The sequence below is a fragment of the Lissotriton vulgaris genome, chromosome 3_1, assembly GCF_964263255.1.
Source record: "Lissotriton vulgaris chromosome 3_1, aLisVul1.2, whole genome shotgun sequence".
In the NCBI taxonomy this organism is placed as follows: Eukaryota; Metazoa; Chordata; class Amphibia; order Caudata; family Salamandridae; genus Lissotriton; species Lissotriton vulgaris.
The window spans coordinates 854086135-854108759 of NC_141689.1; the positions used below are offsets into that span (position 1 = coordinate 854086135).

Below are 22625 nucleotides of genomic sequence, written 5' to 3' on the forward strand. Positions count from 1 at the left end.
CGCTCACTAAGTATTAACATGCGCATTTATTATTTCTTCATTTCACACCAGTAGAATTAAATTATGTACACAGATGCAATGGTTGTTTGGTGGTCTGCGTTTGGTATTTCATACTCACTTCACGTTACCTCATTTCGGTTTGTGCATGTTGGTGCCTCGATACAGTAGATGCACAGTTTATTTATCTGCACAATATGTGAAGTAACACACATCAGCCTACCCTCTTCTAAATCTCCATTTTTATTTAAAAAAATTATTTTTACCAAACATTACAAGAACGTGTGATAATCATCGTAAAATAAGCATAATGCAACTCTTCACATCGCAGTCTATCGTGGGAAAATATCGCTGTGCTAACGTTGTATACTCAAGATGGCGGTGCCAAGCGATAGTCTCACGATAACGTGTCAAATGTCCACCATAAAGTCACTGGGACGACAATAGAAAAGTAAACCCCAATGTGAAAAAAGTTGCGATGGGCCCAACCGAGATAAAAAAATCAGCAATAATCTTCCCCAGGCCTGCATTTCACACGTCAGGTGTGAAAATCACTATAAAAGTAGAAAAAAACATACAAACAAAAGCCAAACAACAGCTAAGCACAATGGAGGTAGCCATAGCAAGTACAGAGGCCAACCAGAACCCCACAAGCCCCCCGGAGGACCAGCCTGGGACCTTGGGGTCAGGGAAGGGAAAAGACAAGAAGAGTAGGAAGAAGCGGTTCAGTCCGCAGGAAAACAGGATCCTGATAATGGAGGTGGTAGAACACCACCAACTACTGTTCGTCACCTCAACTGTGTCATTGGCAACAAAAAATGGAATAAGGCAGTCCATTGGGGACAAGGTGAATGCAGTCGGAGTGTTGAAGAGGACAAAGGAAGAGGTCAAGAGGCACCAGGGTGAGTAACGACCAGAGACTGGGGGGACGGCGGAGATGGGCACAATGGCACACATTCACAATTAAGTAGAGCACATCTGCGGACAAACCATGCTCCAGACCCCCAACTCCCACCAAGAGACCAATGTACCCAAGTATCCAACATCTCAGCATTGTATAAGCACAGAAGTCCAAAGGCACACTGCATGAAACGGAGAAGAGGCAGCATAATCAGAGCTGCAAGGGCGACCCCCCCCCCCAAAATGCTGCACACACACTAACCCTGGGTGAAGTACTGCACTACGCTCGCATAGTTTGTGAATTTTCCGCTACTTCGCACTACGCATATTGCACGTAGCACAGTGCAAACACGCGTAGCTGCCATTTTTTGCCTGCTCGCGGTCCTCAACGTCAAGTTGGCGACCGCAAGCAAGCAAAATTACATCCGGCGAGACTTTTTCCTCGTGCGCGATCAGCAACATCAAGATCGTGGAAAATAAACCTCCCGGGGAGATTCTCAATGCGGGGAGGTCAGTTTTCTCATTGCAAGTTGTCGCGTATGCTCACGACCGCTCGCGATGAGAAACTATTCTAGCGGCAGAAAATGACCGCTTGCACTGTGCAAGATGTGGTTTGCCCTGATTGCACAGTGCGGACAAGCATCCGGCACTGTGCAATCAGTGCGAATAGCATTTTGCACAGTGCACTACGCAGTTCACATAGCTACGCATAGCTCGGGTTGTGCAAAGTGCACTTCGCGTAGCTAGCGTAGCGCTACTAGGCGAACTACGCCCAGGGTTACCTCACACTTAACAGGCAGAGCTCATCAACATTAGCAACAATGTGGCACAAACCGCAACACATCCACAACAGAACAGAGGACACAACAGGTGCCGCTTGTGTGTAGAAACTGGCCAATCACATTTAGCATTGCAGAGAAATGTGAGATGATGATGTACAAGTAAAAACACACATCCATGGTGGTGTCAAAATGTCCACTGTCCTGCATCAAGTAGGCAGCTCCTCCCAAACAGTCACAATGTACTCGGTCATGCAATCTGAATGTAAACATGTACAATGCGTCAACATACATGTGAACACAATGTTAAACTACATCTCCCATTCACATTGCAGAGGGAAATCCAATTACTTCTGCAGAGCAGGCTGAACCTCTCTTCTCTGATCTGATGACGAATAGGATCACCACACCTAGGACACCGACGCCCTCCAACAGTTCATTGACAGCTACGTCAACCTACCTAAATGAGCAGGGCAGCCTACCTGCATCAATGAGACCCCACCCCCTGCACAGACCACACAGCAGGCAGCACCCACCACCACAGCTGCCTCCCAGGACCCCCACGAACAGAACATGGTCTTGTCGTGTGTTGGGGTGCCAGGAGAAGCTGGCTGAACAGGTGCGGTGGGATTCAAAAGCATGGCAGCCAAACTAGATGCCATACGTGGGTGTCTGAGTCCCATCAGGGACCACTCACAGTCCCAAAAGGACAACCACAGTCCACTTCATGCTCTCCAACGATCCATGACTGACTTCGCTGGAGTCCTGACTCTGAGACAAGAACAACTGTCTTGTCAGAGTGGCTCTGGCAATGTCATCCGGGAGTTAGGACACATGCAGAGGATAATGAAGACCATGGTGCAGACACAGGCAGAAAGAGCGGCTGCCACAGCTGCATACCAGCGAGAGGTAGCTGGGTCCCTCAATGCCCTAAAGACCCCCCTCATTGCATTCATGCCACAAGACCTGGCACTGATGAATGATGCTGCTACCACTTCATCCACATCTCTGCCCCCTGAAGTGTTGGTGCCGCAAAGTGCACCAGACATTCCACCTCTGGCCCATGTGGTATCACTGCCACACATTGCTGGAGACAGAACACCACCACCCATATGTGAGGCAAATGAAACAGCAGAGTTCGAAAGTGAGGGTGAATCTGCCTTACTGGTAAGAAAGACGCTGTAGCATTCATCTCCACCATATAGCCTGTTTCTGCTTGGTTCTGCCCTCTGCATCATCACCCTCCACTGTCCCCTGATACATTCTGTGACACTCACCTTCGACCTCGCCATGGACTGCCGAATGCTGTTTCGTTACCAATGACACAGCAATCAGACTGAATTCATCCACTTCCGATGAACTCGTCATTCCCTAAAGGACTCTGGCTGGCCCACGGGCCACAATGTAAAGTGTGGTTTGCATGGCCCTTTACTGCTCCAGCGACAACACTCCGCTGAATGTGCATTAAACATTCATTTTAACACAGATGTGTCATGTCCATGATCATTCAAGGGTTGAAGTATGGATGATTGTAGAGTCAGTGATTACCCCTTACGTCCATGTAGCTCATCCAGCAAGGACATCATCTTCAGCCACGCCACCGGACTCCACTGGACGGACCACAGCTGCGTCCACTTCACCTTCAGAAGATCCACGATCCACCACCACCAGCAACAGGTCGCTTGAAGAAACTGGAACAAGATCACAGCAGACCAGCTCGCTGCTTCCCTGAGCCAGCACCCTCCCGCCTGCTCAGCGAACCCCAGCCAAGCCGCCGACAACCTCACGAAGTGGACCGGCAACTGCACAGACGACCTCGCCCCACTGAGGACCCCGCCTAGCAGACCCGGCAGCAAGAAGGCCCCATGGTTCACCGACGAACTCAAGAGCTCCAAGAAGAACTGCCGAGCCCTCGAGAAAGCCTGGAGAAGGGAGCCTACACCGGACAACATGACCACCCTCAAGCTCGCCACCCGGAAGCACCATCAACTGATCCGCGCCACCAAGAAAACAGCATTCAAGGACCGACTGGAGAACAACGCACAGAACTGCAAGGAACTCTTCAACATCGTGAAAGAGCTCTCCAACCCCAACGCCGGAAACAACGACATCACCCCGTCGCAAGACCTCTGCAACTCCCTCGCCTCCTTCTTCCACAACAAGATCGCTGACATACACAACAGCTTCAGCCCACAAACAACGCTCCCCACGACCGCTCCAACGCCCCCCACCACCACCCTCTGCGCATGGACCCAGATCAACACAGAAGACACCATCTGCACGATGAACTCTATCCACTCCGGATCTCCGACCGACCCCTGCCCCCACCACATCTTCAACAAGGCCGACGCTGTCATCGCACCCCACCTGCGGGACATCATAAACACCTCCTTTGACACCGCCACCTTCCCGGAGAGCTGGAAGCACGCCAAACTCAGCGCTCTACTAAAGAAACCAACAGCGGACCCCACCGAACTCAAGAATTACCGCCCCATCTCGCTCCTCCCGTTCCCAGCCAAAGTCATCGAGAAGACCGTCAACAAGCAGCTGGCCGCCTTCCTCGAGACAAATGGATCCCTCGACCCCTCACAGTCTGGCTTCCGAGCCAACCACAGCACCGAGACCGCCCTCATCGCTGCCACCGATGACATCCGAGCCCTGCTTGACAACGGTGAAACAGCGGCCCTCATCCTCCTTGACCTCTCTGCGGCGTTCAACACTGTTTGCCACCGCACCCTAGTGCAGCGCCTCAGCAACATCGGAATCCAGGAGAAGGCACTGGAGTGGATCATCTCCTTCCTCGCCGGAAGGACACAGAGAGTCCGCCTACCACCGTTCAGATCAGCAGCCACGGAAGTCATCTGCGGCGTTCCTCAGGGCTCCTTGCTCAGCCCCACCCTCTTCAACGTCTACATGAGCCCCCTTGCGGCCATCGCATGCCAGCACAACCTCAACATCATCTCCTACGCCGACGACACCCAGATGATCCTCTCCCTGACCAACGACCCCGCCGCCGCCAGAACCAACCTCCACGAAGGGATGAAAGACGTAGCCGAGTGGATGACGACCAGCCGCCTGAAACTGAACTCAGACAAGACGGAAGTCCTCATCCTGGGCTCCTCGCCCTCCGCCTGGGACGACTCCTGGTGGCCCCCCGCCCTGGGCACCGCACCCAAACCGACAGACCACGCACGCAACCTGGGCTTCATCCTGGACTCCTCCCTCTCCATGACCAGACAAGTCAACGCCGTCTCCGCATCCTGCTTCAACATCCTGCACATGCTACGGAAGATCTTCCGGTGGATCCCCACCGAGACCAGGAAGACGGTCACCCAGGCCCTCGTCACCAGCCGACTAGACTGCGGCAACGCCCTCTACGCCGGAACCACCGCCAAGCTCCAGAAGAGACTCCAACGGATCCAGAACGCCTCAGCCAGACTCATCCTCGACATCCCCCGACGCAGCCACATCTCCGGACATCTGAGAGACCTGCACTGGCTCCCCGTCAACAAAAGAATCACCTTCCGTCTCCTCACCCACGCACACAAAGCCCTACACGACCAAGGCCCGAGCTACCTCAACAACCACCTCAACTTCTACGCTCCCAAACGTCACCTCCGATCGACCAACCACGCTCTCGCCGCCGTCCCCCGCATCCGAAGAGCGACAACAGGAGGAAGATCCTTCTCCTACCTGGCCGCCAAGACCTGGAACACCCTCCCTACCGACCTCCGCCTGACCCAAGACCACCTCTCCTTCACGAAGAAGCTCAAGACCTGGCTGTTCGAGCAGTAGCGGCACCCCCCCTCCCCCTAGCGCCTTGAGACCCTCTGGGTAAGTAGTGCGCTCTATAAATGCCTTGATTGATTGATTGATAGCTCATGTTGTGGGACTTGTGTCACAGGGTGACATGTTGCCGAATGCGGTCCAGGTGGCGCAGACACCACAACAGAGACACACGCATTAGTTACTTCCTTGTCCAGCCCAGGACGAAAACACACCCTGAGCCACGGGGTCATTGTTCACACCCTTATGCTGGACTGGCATACGCCAGCCCAGCCCACTACGCTTTCGCTCACATGGGGGGGACCACAACTCTACATGTTCCAGGTCTTCCCTGTAGTGATCTGCTGATCACAGGTCTAGTTGTCAACATGCCTCAGTCACTCCCTCATGGCTGGTTTACACCCACACCACACCCATCCAGCACAAGGGTCACAGGACATGTGACCCTGCCAATAAAAAGGGCCAAGCAACATTTACAACTCTATCTGGGTGTATCCCTGTGGTTACTATTCATGCATGAGGTCCTAGGGCCCTACCATGCTGCATCCCCCAATGCCAGAAGTGATATGATGGTGTCCGCATCACTATACTCAATCATAGAGGGTCCATGACTTGTGTTACACGGAGTTGGTGGCACCAGATGCACTGCGGCCAGCATGGCCTACAGCCCCAGGACGGTGACTTTCGGTGCACTAAGATAGGGGCACCTTAAGTGCTGAGCAGGTGTGCAGCCTGCAATACTGCCCCATCCTGGTGGTCCGGACTGGTAAGGATTTGTGTGAGCCCTGCTGGACGGCAGTGTAGGCGTGAGCCAGCGGGCAATACGGGCCTACGCCAAGTGGTGTTGCCTCGCGATTCACAGAGTTAGTGGCACCTAAGGGGCTGAGCCAGTGTGCAGCCTGCAATGATGCAGTGTGCACTGATATGATCTCTGCCATAGCGATATGAAGACGCAGAATCAAGTGTGCGACCTGGTGTCCCACGGTGCGGGGCTGCATGATGTGGAGGCTGCCAAGGTCGTGGGCCCCAGACTTGGAGATTGCACCGGCACGTGGTGGGCCCACTTGGAGACACGCTGGTGGCGGAAGGTGAGCAGTGAGGCCTGGTTGTGCAGGGGCGGGCAATCACCGCTGGGCGGCGGGAGGTGCTGGGGTGCAGCAACCTGTGTGCAGAGGGGCGGGCAAGCGATGATGGCGTGTTGAATTATATGAACTCTGCCATTCATAAATCAGCACCCTGTTTCAGATAAAGGAGCTGGTGTACTGCAGTGTATACCGGCACATGGTTGGAGACACACTGGTGGCAGCAGGTGAGCAGTTAGACCTGGGTCCGCAGTGTCGGCACTCGCTCTCCCTCTCTTTCTCTCCCTTACTCTCTCTTCCTCTCTCTGCCTGGCTTCCTTTCACTTTCTCTCCTCTCTTTCACTCTCTCTTTCTCTTTCTCTTTCTCTCTCTTTCTCTTTCTTTCTCTCTCTCTCTCTCTCTCTCTCTCTCTCTGTCCTTTGATGAGCGCAGGCTGTGACTTACAGATTGTCCTGAGAAGACCCGCCATGACTCCTCAAAATAGTTGTTTTGAGTTTATTTTATAATATTTTTGTTTGGTAATTCAAAGATGAATGAGTGATTCTCCTTTTTCTGCCTACACATGCATATTAAGTGTTGTGATTGTGCGACATCAGGTGAATTGTTTTGTTCATGATTTCATAAAGTTGAGGTAACATATCTATGTCCGGGGGGAGGTGCCTGGGGTAGGGCCCTGGGGGATGGGGGTCCTGAGGGTGGTGGCGGTGGGTGTTGTGGCCCTCTTGGGTGTCCGAGCTGCATGATCAGTAGTTCCATGGCATCTGTTGTTCTTCAGGCGTAGCTCTGGGCTGGGATCTCTTTTCTGGTGCAGGTTGTTGTCCGACATTACACCAGGTAAGAGCAGGTGTTAAATTCCCGCTGTAACGTGCCTTATCGCCTGTTTTCGGATCTCTTCGCCAATCTGGCTGATCATTGAGAATGTTGCATAGTGGTATTGTTGCAGCTTTTTGCACGGGAACACCTACTCTGCATCTAATTAGCGTTAGTCGCCGTGCTCATCTGTGGCGATGTTTTTTGCGGCTGCTATCGCAGGTAAACTGGTGGTTTATCGCCACTTTGACTGCAATAAAGTGCCGATAACTCTGTGATAAATCCTTGAGAATATGCCCCACAGAGTATATTTTTGTATTGAGCTGGGGTGACATTTGTTCCACTTAGTCTTGAAGAGGCCACTAATAATAAGACCAAAATGAGTCGACCCACGCCTTCAAGGATCCATGCCAAGCAAGAGGAAACAACATAATTAAAAATACATTTTGGTTATAGACCTGTGCTTGAGTTATAGTTGTATGCAATTGATTTGTGCACTATTTGAGCAACTCTAATATTTGGCATTTTTACATAGAGACAACTACTCTCTGTCGCCTTTCAATCATGGTGTACTGTCTGTCATTGTGGTCCTAAAGCTCACCTGTTTTTAAATGTTTGTCTTTGCCCTTTTCATGTCTTTGAAGTATAATAGCTATACATTTGAAACGTTTTGTAAAATATGCAAGCATCATTAAACAAGTAAACCTAGATATGTGAATACGAGTTAGGTGTCATTGCCTATCTTGATTGTAGCACAGCAATGACTCATTATTTTGCAATTGAATATATAGAACCCATTCTTAAAGGGTGATTTTAGTCCCAAGGAGGCCACAAACAATAAGTTTGCCTCTCTTTAAAATTGAGTATATTTTTTCTACTAGAGCTTCCCCCTTTTTAGGTCGAGCCTGAGCCAGCGCTCATGCGCTGCTCTCCGAGGTTTCTTGTAACTGCTCTAAACTACTCCATGTAGGTGTGACTCTCCCGTGCATAGGATTGGCTTTTGTGTGTGTCTTTCAAGAATGAAAGCACGCAATTGGCTAAAGACGGGTGCATGTCCCATCTCCTTTTAGTAATGTTGACTCCTATGGCGTTTTGCTCTCGGGAGCGAGCAGCGGCGCGCAGGGCGGCAGCTGCATTCCTCGTGGGTCAGGTTACTGTTTGCAGACAATGCACCATGCTTTCGCTTGTCTATGTAGAACAAGCACTTCTTCAAAGGGGTCGAGTTTTGTTGTTGTCCTAGTGCTGCAACCGTTTCACGAGCATCTCACTGCTATGATGAAATTGAACAAAATTCACAGTGCTTGTTCCTTTTTCCTTATTGTGCGTGGCTGTGGCAGCTTTATGTCCATCTACCAGAAAGCGCACAGTGACTAAAGGTTAGTGCAACGAATTGTGAAGATTTGTTTTTGTTTGAATCAGCTCATGTACAGCTGTTTAGTGTGCGCCACTTCACGGCCACCGCTTTATTCTTTGGTTGCATCAGGAGCATGTTAATTTCTGAGGTACAAAAATGGAGTTAGTTAAGTTTGTATCCATTCCATACACACTTACACTCTACATGGAAAGACTGTAGCACAGTCGAACGTCCTCCATTTTGTGTTTTAAAAGCATCATTGGGGAAGTAGGTTGGTTACAAACCTACATTAGGCACCTCGTATTTCTTGTTTAAATGTGGCAGAGGTAGCAGCGATTGCAGGTGTGCAAAGAAGTGGATGAGCGTGGCATGGTCATAAACGTAAGGAAAGCTGTTGGGTTGTGGCTGCTTTCATTGTGTGATGGGTAGGGTCTACAGAAGGCAGTGCTGGCTTTGTGGTTATAATTATGAAACAGCCCAGCTGACTATTTATATTTATGTGTCTGTGTTTTTGATGAGGGTGCCCGAGGGCACCGGGCAACCGTAGTACATGGCTATGGTCAGTGCCAGTAGCATAGTAATATGGTGACCGGATCACTAAACTGTGTGAGGTCTGTTATCTTGTACGAATGCTTGGAGGTGGAAGCATCCAATATATTTATTACTGTTGGTAGGGTTGTTGGTCGATGTGCCATACTCGAGTGGGGTTTTCCAGCCTACCTCGCACGCGTCCGCCTGTTTTACAATTTCAATAGTCCCCGGTCTTGGGTAGTGGGTTTTCTTTCACTCCTCGCCGAAGAGTTTGCCGTCACAGAGCAGCCAGTCATAATTTTTGTGGCAAACCTTTTTGACTGGCACATTGATAAACAGTGCAAGGGCCGTGACTGCTTAATAACCAGCAGGCTGCGGACAGCCCATGACGCTTTATTCATTCTCCCTCATATCAGCTATTAATTCTTAAGATGAATTAAGTGGGACCAGCAAGTGTCATTATAAATTTAATGATTCTGAATAAGTCCCGGAATCAGAAAGCACACGCAAGCTGCAGCATTTGTAACATGAAAAATAAATGCCATAGTGCCCTTTATTGTTGTTGTTTTTTTCTTTTTAATTCGCTGACATCTCTCCAGATGTGCACACTGTTGGCAGAAGAGAGGAGAAAGCCCGGTTGCAGGCAGCGATGACTGCTTTGAGAGGCACCTGGTTTCCTTCATTTCCTCTGGGTGATTTACGGTCTTTCCTCTTGATCTGTGATAGGCTGTGAGTGACCAGTTTATTGCCATGTGTTTGCCTGTTCTTTCCCCAGCCTGTGTAATCAGTGCTTGGGTACGCCCCAGACATGCACAAAAACAACCTCTGGAAGAGGCAGGGTTATTGTTGTGGGCCCTTTGAAATTTAGATAAACAACCCAATTTACAAACATCAGTGAGGCAGGGCACCTTACTCCGACTCTGTAACCGTTCATCCCTCCTAATTGCTGTAATGCTAATAAACTTACATTGTTTTATTTCACTTTTTTAGTTTGACATGTCTCTCCATTTCTGTTTCAAAACTGATTTGCCACCGCCCTTTAATTTGTGAATGCTACAAATTCCATTGCAGGGATACAGTTGGGGAATGCCTCCACCACCAGACACAAAGAAAGGAAGACTGTCTACAAAGTCAGAGGATTTCACGGTGTGACTTGGTGTGACTTGTTTTAAAAAGCCACTATCACAAAACTTTGTTTTCAAAAGCTTGTATGAACTCAGATGGTCACATATTAACAGGTTTTTGGTAGCGCAGAAGGCATTACTCACAGCTGCAGAGCAATAAATAGGACACATTCTGTCAGGGCCATGAGAAGCCACAGCTGAAAAGTCCTGCGTAGAGCAAACTACAATCCCCCCCAACAACCCATCTCACCACTTGAACAATCTCATTTAACACTTTGAAGAACCGTTTATACCAACTTACTGGGTCTTGGCGGCGGGGGAACCACCCAAGTCTTCCATCCCCTCCTTATATAGACAAAAGGAGACACAGTAGCCTTTGTCTGTAGGAGGAACCAAGTTTTATTTGAATAGCCCGGGCTATGGAACAGAGTCCCAAGCTCGTCAGAGACAAGACAGAGGAGGCTGCTGCTTCACTCCGCAGCTTACAGGCCTCATATACACATTTCCCACCTTAAGAAACAAGTTCGGATGGGGTCCTGGCGCCCCCGAGTCAGAAAGCAGTTACGCCATTCTTTGTTCAGGCAGGACAGTTTCTGCAACAGATGTTACAAAATATTACGGACAGGTCTTGCAGAACAGGATATGTACGTGAAAGAACAGACAGATCTTGAACAGCAGGATATGTGAAAGAAGCAAGTTCTGAGATGGTGGTGTGACCAAGTCTTGCGAAACAGGGTGGATGTCTGCAGGAGTTCAGTCCGAGGGTGGTGAGGCCAATTCTTTGTTCCCTTTTTCAAAATTGGCTCAACCACAAGGAGCAGGAAGGGCAGGGTGGTCCTGACAGTTAGAGTTTCATCAGACATCTGCAGAAACGACCAAGAGGGTCATGCAGAGGTGTTTGACACGTAATGGCAATGTAAAAATAATGGAGTCCTGACACAAAATAAATGCCGACAAGAAGGACATTTTTCCTCAGACCCTCCTTTTGCCATTGAGTGGCAAATACTCTAGGAAACATTGATATTCGTGAGATCATCTGTTTCTTGTTGGAGCATCATCTTCATATTGGTGTCGTGAATGTTAGAAGTTTGAAGCTTGAGAGCCTGAACACTCATTGCACAGAGCATTGGCAGGCACTGAATGCACAAACAGCAGGAGACTAGGACAGCTACTCCCAAGGCAAGGAAGATGAGGACCCTCCATCCCCATTGGGAAAGGAGGCCCCAGATCCAGCCTGCGAGGGACCAGTTGCTTCATCCTGATGAAATTCATAGGAAAGGTGATGCAGACGAATACTGTGGATGCGTGATCTGGAATATACACACAGCAGCTGGAGCCAATGAATTTACACACACCACCACGATCAGCGAGGATGATGTCCAGGACCATACGATTTTGAAGTGTTACAAGGCGGTTTGCCTGTAGCTCTGCAGTGATGTTGGAGAGGGCACCAGCTTTTTCTGTGATGTGTGCCTCAAGGATCCTGGTCAGTCCTCGTATAGCCCGACTGTTTGCAATGGGGCCCAAGAATGGGAGGAAACTCTTAAAGAAGTCCCCGGGCTCCTGGCCTACTGTATCCTCAGCCGATATGACACCCCTACATGAGCGCCGCAAAGCGCCCTTCATCAACAGGTGCTAATCTCCATGGGTAGAATACACTGGTGGAAGGAGGAAAGCCAGATAGCAGGTACCAGACCAGTTACGGGGGAGCCAAGTGTAGGCTGCTGTGCCACAGATAAAATAAGTGTTGGGGACGCCACCAACTTTGGAGGAGACGTAGAGTTTAAAGTTTTAATGATGTCACAGATACTAGTACTAACTTTCTTAGTTCCCAAGCCATGGATGTAGACATGGCCCCACACATTTATAATATTCAGAGTGTTTCGTACATCAGGTAGTAGCCTTCTGGCATGAAATTTGGTAAATGTTTGTTGAGAAGTTGAGTTAAATACCACCATCTCACCGAGTTAATCCATCGGTCATAGCAATGTTGATGAGCCGGTCGGGCAAAAAGGGGTATTGGTATTGCCAGACCTGTTTCGCCAGAAGTCATCTCGAAATTTTCCAAGGGTAGAATTGGCAGTACCATTGATAGTATAGACCTCCTGCATCAACATCCACCAGGCAAGACAGGACCTAGAAATGGAAAAAGGATAAGGAAAGAATGGCACAGGTTGTGTCATAGCATGCAGCATTTGTCCACATACCCAACAGTTGGAAGTATTTATGATCAGCTGATGATTTTGTGCTTTTAAAATTGAACTCGTTTGAAATTGTTTGTATCTCTTGCTGCCCTCGTGATGCTCCTTACACCACCCTGAGGCCTCAGCCAATCGGCCGCAAAGGGGAGGAGATTGAGGCGGAGCCTAGGCTTAAAGCTCGCCGTAATGCGACCCCAGGCGATTTTGGCCTGTTGTCACCCTGATGGGCTGTTGCTCGCTTAATTTAGTTTTAAAATCGTTATATCGCAAAATGTTACTTTGATTCTGATTTTGTGCTTTTAAAATTGAACTTGTTTGAACTTGTTCGTATCTCTTTCTGCCCTCGTGACGCTCCTTACACCACCCTGAGGCCTCAGCCAATCGGCCGCAAAGGGAGAGGAGATTGAGGCGGAGCCTAGGCTTAAAGCTTGCCGTAACGTGACCCCAGGCAATTTTGGCCTGTTGTCACACTGACGGGCTGTTTCTCGCTTAATTTAGTTTTAAAATCGTTATATCGCAAAATGTTACTTTGATTCTGATTTTGTGCTTTTAAAATTGAACTTGTTTGAAATTGTTCGTATCTCTTGCTGCCCTCGTGACGCTCCGTACACCACCCTAAGGCCTCAGCCAATCGGCCGCAAGGGGGGAGGAGATTGAGGCGGAGCCTAAGTTTAAATGCACGTGATACTGTGGGAGCGTAGCGGACTCACACAGCGGGCGCGCCGAAGGCATGCCAAAGGCCAGCCCATCTGCGCCCGTCCGCGCCCCGACGTGCCCAGGGACCAGGCACTCTTTTTTAAATGCTCCTCAGAGGAACTTAGGTCCTTCTCCAAACAGCACTTGCCTCTTGACATGGCCGCTTGTAACCGTCTAAAAATTAATGGAATTTTTCACAGACATAGCTCCCCTCCTGCCCCTACCTGCAACCCTTACCACTCCCTTACTCCAGATCCAACTACTCTTAAACACTCTGCTCTCCGCATCATGTACCTTAACACACGTTCCCTAGTTAAACATCAGCTTGATATTTTTGTACGGCTCTCAGTAGACAAACCAGATATACTTTTGCTTACTGAAACCTGGTTGTCCCAGGACTCTATTCCTGACATCCTGGCCGCCCTTCCCCAGGACTACTATATATTCCAGGCTAATCGATCTTCAGGCAGACCCGGTGGAGGAGTCGCCGCCATTATACTTAAACACCATACATTTTTTTGTATATCTCCCTTGGTCTGCCGACGGTGGAGAATTTAGTTATTAAACTTGACTCCAGCTCTGGAGCTCTTATTTTTGTTTTGCTCTATCGGCCTCCCCAGCCCATGCCTAATTTTCCCATCTCCTTATGTGAATAGTTGGCTAAGAATTTTACTTATATTTTACTTACAGGCGACTTGAACTATTGGCTCAACAATGCCTTAGGAGGACCTCACGCCACAGAGTTACTCGACTTACTTTTAAATTTAAATTTAGTTCAACACATTCATTGTGCCACTCACACCAAAGGCCATGCATTGGACCAAATTTAGTCCATTAATCTCACATTGACAGAACTGTCCATCTCTCCATGTATATAGTCAGACCATCATCTAATACAAATTAAAGTTATCACGCTTTCTAAGCCCAAGAACATCACCTCAGGGGGCAGAGTCACTAGAAAGTGGAGGGCCTCAGATAAACAAGCCCTCGTGGACACTTTGGCTAGCTCAGTACCCACTTTTAACTTAGATGTCAACACTATGGAAGTCAATATCTCTTCTTGGCTGGAGTCGGCCAGTAATATTCACGCCCCACTCACTAAGTTCATTCGTGCTCGTCATTCTGATTCTCAAAAATGGTTCTCTGCTGAACTTAAAAAACAGAAACTTGAGCTTCGCCAAAAGGAAAGGAAATGGAGATTACGATACTCCCCGGACGATAAACACCAGTTCTCCTTAGCCCGTAAAGAATATAAAGTTGCTATTCTGGGAGCCAAAGCAGCCTTCTTCTCGCAAAGAATATTTGACTCCCAGAATAAGTCGAAGGAAATCTTTTCAATAGTCAACGACCTGTGAAACTCTAAAAGGATACTTCCCAAACAAACTCTCACTCAAGACCTATGTGATTCTCTGAACAACTTCTTCTTGGAGAAGATTTTTACCATCAAAGCCAGCATTCCCATGCCATTGCCTAGGGAGTCTTTGGATAATCCGATAATTAATGCATCCACCTTGGATCACTTTCCCATTATTTGCCCTTCGACTTTCTCAGATCTATTGACCCTTGTTTAATCCGGTTCCCCTAATTATTGCTGTCCCCCTTATATCATGAGAGACATTCTTTCCTACCTTCCTCACAGTGTGTTACCCTTCTTTAATGAGTCACTCACGCAGGGTAGGGTCCCTTCTGCTTTTAAGAATGCTATAGTTATCCCCCTACTTAAAAAAACGGGGGCTGACTCTGTGAACCTCTTTAATTATTGCCCCATTTCTCTTCTCCCCTTCTTCGCTAAGATCTTAGAGGCTGTGGTAAATTTTAATTACCTATGCGGAATTTTATGCGGTAAAGTTCAATAAGAATAACTCAGTCAAAAATAAGAGGCAGAATCCGTGGTATTTGAGGTTTTAAAAGGGGTTTTATTCCTTAAAAAGGAATTGGTTCGAACCAGGTATCATGTTCCATCACCACAAGGGTTCAGGAAGGGGAAATGGACATGGACATGTACCATGCTTTATTAACGGAACATCATATATATAGTCAATGCATTTACAGTAGAGATTGATGCAGAAGGCGTAACAGCTGAGAGAAACGAGATAAGAACACATGTACGTAACAGAAGGCGTGCATGAGGGTGTGCACGGAGGTGTGTGCTAGACAACGTCACTTGAAACGTATCACAGGTGGGTGGATCCATAGAAGAATCCTGCAGTGTCATCAGAAATACATGGCAGAGATGCGCGCGCAGCAGCATCACGTGTAATTGACGTGGAACTGGAGGGTGAAGGGGGCCTTGACATTTAGCCCTACATGAGGAGACAGAAGTCTGGGGTGTCAGAACAACCTAATCCCAAATCATATCTATATCTTGTGTTTAAGGAACTGTATTATCTAGAAGGAAAGGTCTCTCGGGCAGAGGCTATTCTATACTGACTGCTAGTGCGTGCATATGCGACTACGTGTCTACGTGTAAAACAAGGGGGCCATGGGCCTACCATGGTAACAGGAGCTATGAATTACTTGCATGGAGACAGAAAAGCCGGGCCCTTTGCTCTGCAGCTGGGAAGGATGTTTACCTAAACTACTAGACAGGAATGTATTTTCGAGGAGCGGAGCAGATAACTTGAAGGCTGAATACAGTCTTGGCAGGCAGGCAGGCCGAGCCAGGCACCGCTCGCCGCACAGGGAGTAAGGCAGAGGTCAGGAAGCAGCTGACTGTAGTTTTCAGAAACAGAAGGCAGAAAGGGCTTGATGGCAGGAATCAGGGCCTAACTCACCAGAGCTAGTAAAACATGAAAAGTGCACCATGTAAAGACGTTGGCAAGGCACACTTAGGAACCGAATATCCGACCCATTCATGGTGGATCTGAAAGAGGACATGTTAACGTTGGACGCAAATGTATTTGCGTCTTCATAGCTGGAAGTGGAGGGAACATACATGTACTTGAAGCACGTACATGGAGCCGTTGGGGTCTACGATAGGGGACACAATTGACCATAAAATTCATATTACCTCATTCCCTCCTTGTCCCCTACGGACCCTTCATGATATATCAATCCTCATTAATCTATCAATCTGTTCATGTAACATCATTTGCTCTTCTTTCTTCTAACGGTGTTTTGAACGTGGGCTTGAATGAGGAATACATGATGTGGCACACAAGCCGCAAATCTCTGGCCCACATTGCAAACATAGGCAACAACTGAATACTATGAGAAGGGCAATACCTAGGAAGGATAGGATCTTCCATCCCCAGGCTGATAACACGCTCCAGAACCAACCGGACCAAGTCCAGGTGCCTGCATCCTGGTGTATCTGACTTGCAATCTTGTGAAGACGAGTTATGGCTCTATATACTGATGGCGCGTTTTCTGGAATGAAAACACAGCAGCTCGATCCGATGACTCTACAAGCTCCGCCCCTATCGGCCAGGATGACGTCAAGGACGAGACGATTTTGAAGAACAACAATCCGCATAGCAGACTGCTCCTCTGTTAAGTTACCTAGGGCTGAAGTAGTTTCATTCACTACTGCTTCAAGGGTTCAGGTTAATTTACGTATCAGTTTACTATTAAAGACAGTACCTATGTAGGGAAAGAAACCTTTATTGAAATCTGTATACTGCTCCCATGCCGTTTCAGTATAGTCAACAATCGGGAGATCTCTCTGTGGCCTATTGTGTACTAGATGGGTGTCCCTATGATAATCAGGAGGGGCTAGGAAAACGGGTGGCAGAAGGAATGCAATGTAACAGGTGCCATCCCAATCTAAAGGTCAACGTATATATGCGGTATGACCACAAACGAAATAGGAATGACGGGAAGCTTTAAATGCAGACTTGCCCTTATCACTGAATTCGATCACAGTAGTACATTTACTATGACCCAGGTGTACTGAACCATTCTTTCTGACACATAATTCACCTTTGACTGGTAGCACGGACATAGCGGGCAAGACTGGTTCGGCTTCGGATTCAACATTCAGAATCATGAGGTTAAGTGTAAAATTACCTAATCCATATACTTTGTTTTCTAGATCAGTCCCTATCCTTTTGGGAAGACCCTCCTTGTCAGGGAAACATACTTTATGCAGAACTGTGTTCAGATTTCCCCATACCCAGTTGCCCTGGTAAACTACGGAATCAGAATCTAAGGAATTAATTAAACTAAACCATGCACCACAGGAACCATTATGTGTGAACGGGTACGGGAAGAGGGGCAGAACTCCCTTGTATTTCTGATAGGGAGGGAGTCGGCCACATATCCAACAATTGGTAGCATTGCTGGTCTGATGGGAATGATGTAACATACTAATGAATGTGTTGTTGCGCAGCGCAAGTCGATAAGATAACTCATGCGGGGGCAGTTCACTGAAAGAGTGCTCGACAGTGTCATTTGAGGAAGAATGTACACGTTTGAAAATAGGGTGATATATGTGTAACAGTACACTTGCAGCAATAATCATAAGACTTAGAAAAAACATAATCAATAATGTCACTATACAGTGGCTTCGAAGTGCTTTACAATATTCACGTTTCTTGAGCTGTTTCTGTCTATCTCTCTCTCTATTGGGGTCTAGGGGATACATGTCAGAAACTCGTCTAACCGATTCACCTAGGGGAGGACTTAAACAATTAAACTGTCTGACTTGCTAGACCTCAATTTCAATTTATATTCTTGGGAAGAATTTCTCTCGGCCAAGGGGAGTTTTGAGTCAGTCTGTGGAGGAGGGCAGGGCTGGGAGTTTAGATCTGGCGGTAGTCCATGGAATTTCTTTATATGACTCGAATGAAGCCAACCCTTGCGGCCCTCGACTTTTATCGCTGTCCTGGTGGTCAGAAGTACGAGTTTCGGTGCTTGCCAGCGGGGCTCCAGCGGACTCCTCCTGTCGAAGTTCCTTATAAAGACGAGGTCTCCCGGAACCACTTCATGCGGCTTCACCTCGGTATTGTCAGGAAAGGCTGCAGCAACCTGTGAACGACATGATTGTAGTGCAGACATCAAGGAGGCAAGATAATCTGTCAGCATATTACAGTCAACATCAGTGATTTTGCGAGGCAGAGGCGTCCCCCACATATTCGGTGGCCTACCAAAGACCACCTCGTACGGGGATAGCCCTGTTCTAGAGTGTGCGACCATTCTCATATAAAAGAGTGCAACTGGTAAAGCTACTATCCAGTCGACACCTTTCTCTCTACAGATCTTGGCAAGACAAATTTTCAGAGTCTGATTATGTCTCTCTACGAGACCTGCTGCTTCGGGATGTCGGACACAGTGGAATCTCCATTGATAGCCGAGCAGGAGAGATACCTGCTTCATAAGCTCAGACGAGAATGGCTGACCGTTATCGGAGTATACGATGCGGGGCAAACCATATCTGGGGAAGAATTCACGAACCAGCTGCTTGGCAGTGGTCGGAGCAGTGTAATCTGGGACTGGATATGCCTCCGTCCAACGGGAAAGTGCACATACAACTACGAGGACATATTTGAATCCTCGACAACGTTCCATCTGGATATAATCCATCTGGAGGACTTCAAAAGGGTGATCGGGAGGATGAAATCCACCTTGCTCTACGGGAATGCTTTTACCTGGGTTGAACTGACAACAGATCATGCAAGTACGCACTTTCTGTTTTGCTGCTGCTCGTAGATGTTTATTGAACCAGATGTTTTGAATACTGTCTAACATGGCTTTTTCTCCTAAATGAGCAGGACTGTGTACTGTGTTAATGATTACTTGGACCATAGAGTCAGGGAGGAACCATGTAGATTTTCCCTTCGTCATCCATCCCTGATCTGTCTGGATCCCTCCTAGTTCAGTCCATTTCTTTATTTCGTCTGGTGTAGCATGTGTCTGTATATCGATTACATCTAGGGCGGGATCCTTAACTGTCATGCAATGTGTCGGTGTCTGGACTATTGTCTTTGTCAGATCAGTTGCGTGAGTCTGAGTCTGAGCTGTATGCTTGGCTGTTCGGTCTGCCAGGTCGTTACCCTGGGAAATGGTATCTGCGACTTTTGTATGTGCCTTGCACTTCATGATGGATATCGCTGTAGGCAGATGTATTGCATCTAACAGAACTTGAATGAGGGGACCGTGCTGAATTTTGGCTCCGTGAGAGGTCAAAAAACCTCTCTCTCGCCAGAGTACACTGAAGTCGTGTACGACTCCGAATGCATAACGTGAATCTGTGTATATGTTAACTCTCTTGTTCTTTGCTTGAATACAGGCTTGAGTCAGAGCAATGAGCTCTGCTGCTTGAGCTGACAGGGTGTTTCTATGACTTCAGTTTCTGTCGTGACTGCGTAGGCTGCCACTAATTCTCCTGTGCTTGTTCTCATGCATGAACCATCCACATAAAGTGTCAGGTCTGGATCTGGTAATGCGGTGTCTGTCAAGTCTTGTCTGGGTTTCGTCATAATGGTAATGACTTCAATGCAATCATGTGCCAATGGGTCTGTCTCACTTAATGGCAAAAGTGTAGCAGGATTCAATGTGTTGCAGCGTCTGATTTCTATGTGTGGCTGAAACAATGTCAATTCATAACCTGTCAGTCGTGCTATAGTCAAGTGCTGAGTCTGTGTTCGGTTTAAAAGAACTTCCACAGAGTGTGGAACTTGTACTGTCAATTGATGTCCTAACACTATGGAATCGCTTTGTCTGATTGCTAAAGCTGTTGCTGCTACTGATTTCAAGCACGCAGGCAAAGCCTGGGCTACTGGATCCAATGTACTAGAAAAATAAGCACACGGTTTGTATGAACCTGCTTGATCCTGAGTGAGTACTGACAATGCAGTACCTTCACGTTCTGTGACAAAAAGTGTAAAAGGCTTGCTGTAACATGGTGTTGCTAAAACTGGTGCTTGACATAAGGCTTTCTTTAAGTCGTCAAAAGCATGTGTATGTTCCTGAGTCCAAGGGAGGACAGTCGATATTGCTGCCTCCTGGGTTGTCAACTGTATGAGTGGTTTCGCTAGAAATGCATACTGAGGGATCCATTGTCTACAGTAAGAAGTGAGGCCTATAAAGGCTCGTACCTCCTTTTGCGTCTTGGGTTGTGACATGTTTACAATTAACTGGATGTGGTCAGGTGTTAGCTGTCTCCCCCCTTTGGACAGCAAGTGCCCAAGGTAAACAACTTGCTGAACACAGAATTGCAGCTTCGAAGGGGACACCTTGTGTCCCTTGTCAGCCAGGAAATGCAAAACCGTCAGTGACGCTTGCTCACATTCAGGTTCGCTGCGGGCGGTGATCAGTAGATCATCGACATACTGTAACAGGGCAGTGTTGTCAGGCATGTGTATACTGTCTAGTTGTCTTTTCAGTGCTTGGCTATAGATGCTGGGGCTTTCTGTGAATCCTTGAGGTGCGCGTGCAAATTTGAAGCTTCGACCATTTAAACAGAATCCGAAGAGATATTGGCTTTCCGGATCAATCGGGACACTAAAGAAGGCGTTCTTCAGATCAATTACAGTAAAGAACGTGGCTTCGGAATCAATGGCAGTCAATAAAGACGAGATGTCTGGGACCACGGGGTACTGTGGTACGATGCATTTATTCAATTCGCGCAGATCGATAATTAATCGATAAACTGGAGGTGCATTTGGGTCAGTACGTTTAAGAATTGGAATGACGGGGGAGTTACATAGATTCGAGTCGGTTTCTACAACCACTCCTTGTGCAATGAGCTCGTCAATGATTTTCAGTAAAGCCGCTACAGCATCTGGAGGTAACTTGTATTGTCGGATTCGTGGTAAGACTACTCCTGGCCTGAGTGTGACTCGATATGGTGTAATGTGCATACAACCTACATCAGTGGGGCCTTGCGCCCATAAATGTGCAGGAACATTCTGTAATCTGGGATCAATATCTCGCAACACATAGTGACCCTTGAAGTCACTTAAGAACAATCTTACTCCTTCCGGAGAGCAACATATCACAGCTCCTAGAGCTTTCAGTGTCTTGATACCTAACAAGTTTTCTGGACATGATTTCGTTAACAATAAATCTGTAGTACGAGACAATGGACCGACTAAAAGAGGTACTGGCTTCGATACTTCATTTACAATAGGTTTGCCTGAAAATCCAAGGGAAACATTCTGTGAGCCTGAGAGGGGTGCCCCTGGAACCTCGTCATGACTTATCGTTGTTCGGCTTGCCCCTGTATCAATCAAAAACTTCCTATCTTTTCCTAACACTTGGCTATGTACGTAAGGACCCTCTTGATCTACAGGAACCTCAATAAGAGGCAAGCCAACCTCCCTCTCTAGGCTGTTTCATGTGTATCGCTGATAATTGGGATAATCTGTTTGCGCATACTGGTACATCTGTTGCGTTGCATGTTGTGTTGCGGCAATGGGCTGTGGAACTGCTACGGTCTGTACTGTCTGTTGTGAAGCTTGCATAGGCTGGATATTCTGTGATACTTGTTGTTGGGCCTGGTCCTGTCTAGGAGGACGCGGTCTTTCTTTAGTTTTACCTGTAGCTATATTGTGTTTCAAAACTGCACACTCGTTTATATAGTGACCTGGCTGTTTACAATAGTTACATGTCCCTTTAACAGGAGCTGCTGAATTATTGGACTGTGTCATACCCTTTTTCTGACCGTCAGCTGGAACTGACTGAGCAACTAACATTTTCATTTTCGTGTCTTTCATACGTCTTTGTTCGTGATCATGTTCTTCTCTAATTCTATTCTGGTGGTACTGTAGCATTTGTAACATTTGTGAAGGCGTGTTTGCTTGCCATGTGCTCTCGACTTTCAGAACACGATTCTTGACTTGGGGCAGAGAATTCTCGACTAATTTGGATACAAAAAGATGTGGATATGACTCACTACTTGGTTTCAGGCCACTATTAATAACAAAACATTTCTCAAATCGGGAATAAAAATCACTAGTGTCTTCATCGGGTTTCTGTTTACAGGCTGAGATTGCATCCCAGTCTTCCTTTTTCGTTGCTAATAAACGTGGCAAGACCTGTACTAACAATCCTGGTAATGCTTTAGTTTTGTCCCCAAGCCCTAAACCTGGGGTTCTGGTATTTTCTTCGTTCTCTAATGCAGCCCAATCTATCTTTGCGTCTCCCACCTCCCATTCTTTTTCCTTGAGTTTCTCGTAAATACCGGCAGGCAATAATACTTTCAATATTTTCATGATGTCGGGATAGGTATAATCACCCATGAGTAACATGTCTTTTATTTCACGGTGGAAGCCTGCTGGGTCCTTATCGTGACTAGGCACTCATTTCTTCATTTCTAATAGTTCCATTTTAGTTATGGGCGTGTACACAAACATACGTCTAAAGGTATTATCATCATTCCTGACTGGATGTACTTCTCGCAAGGGATTCTGTCTGTCTATGTA

The 22625-nt window shown here is 47.6% G+C and overlaps 1 protein-coding gene across 1 annotated transcript in view; it reads right to left on the bottom strand.

Annotated features, from left to right (window-relative positions):
• LRRC2 (leucine rich repeat containing 2) overlaps window positions 1-22625 on the bottom strand; it is a 1061896-nt gene that overhangs the window by 648570 nt on the left and 390701 nt on the right. The gene's annotated exons all lie outside the window — the stretch shown is intronic.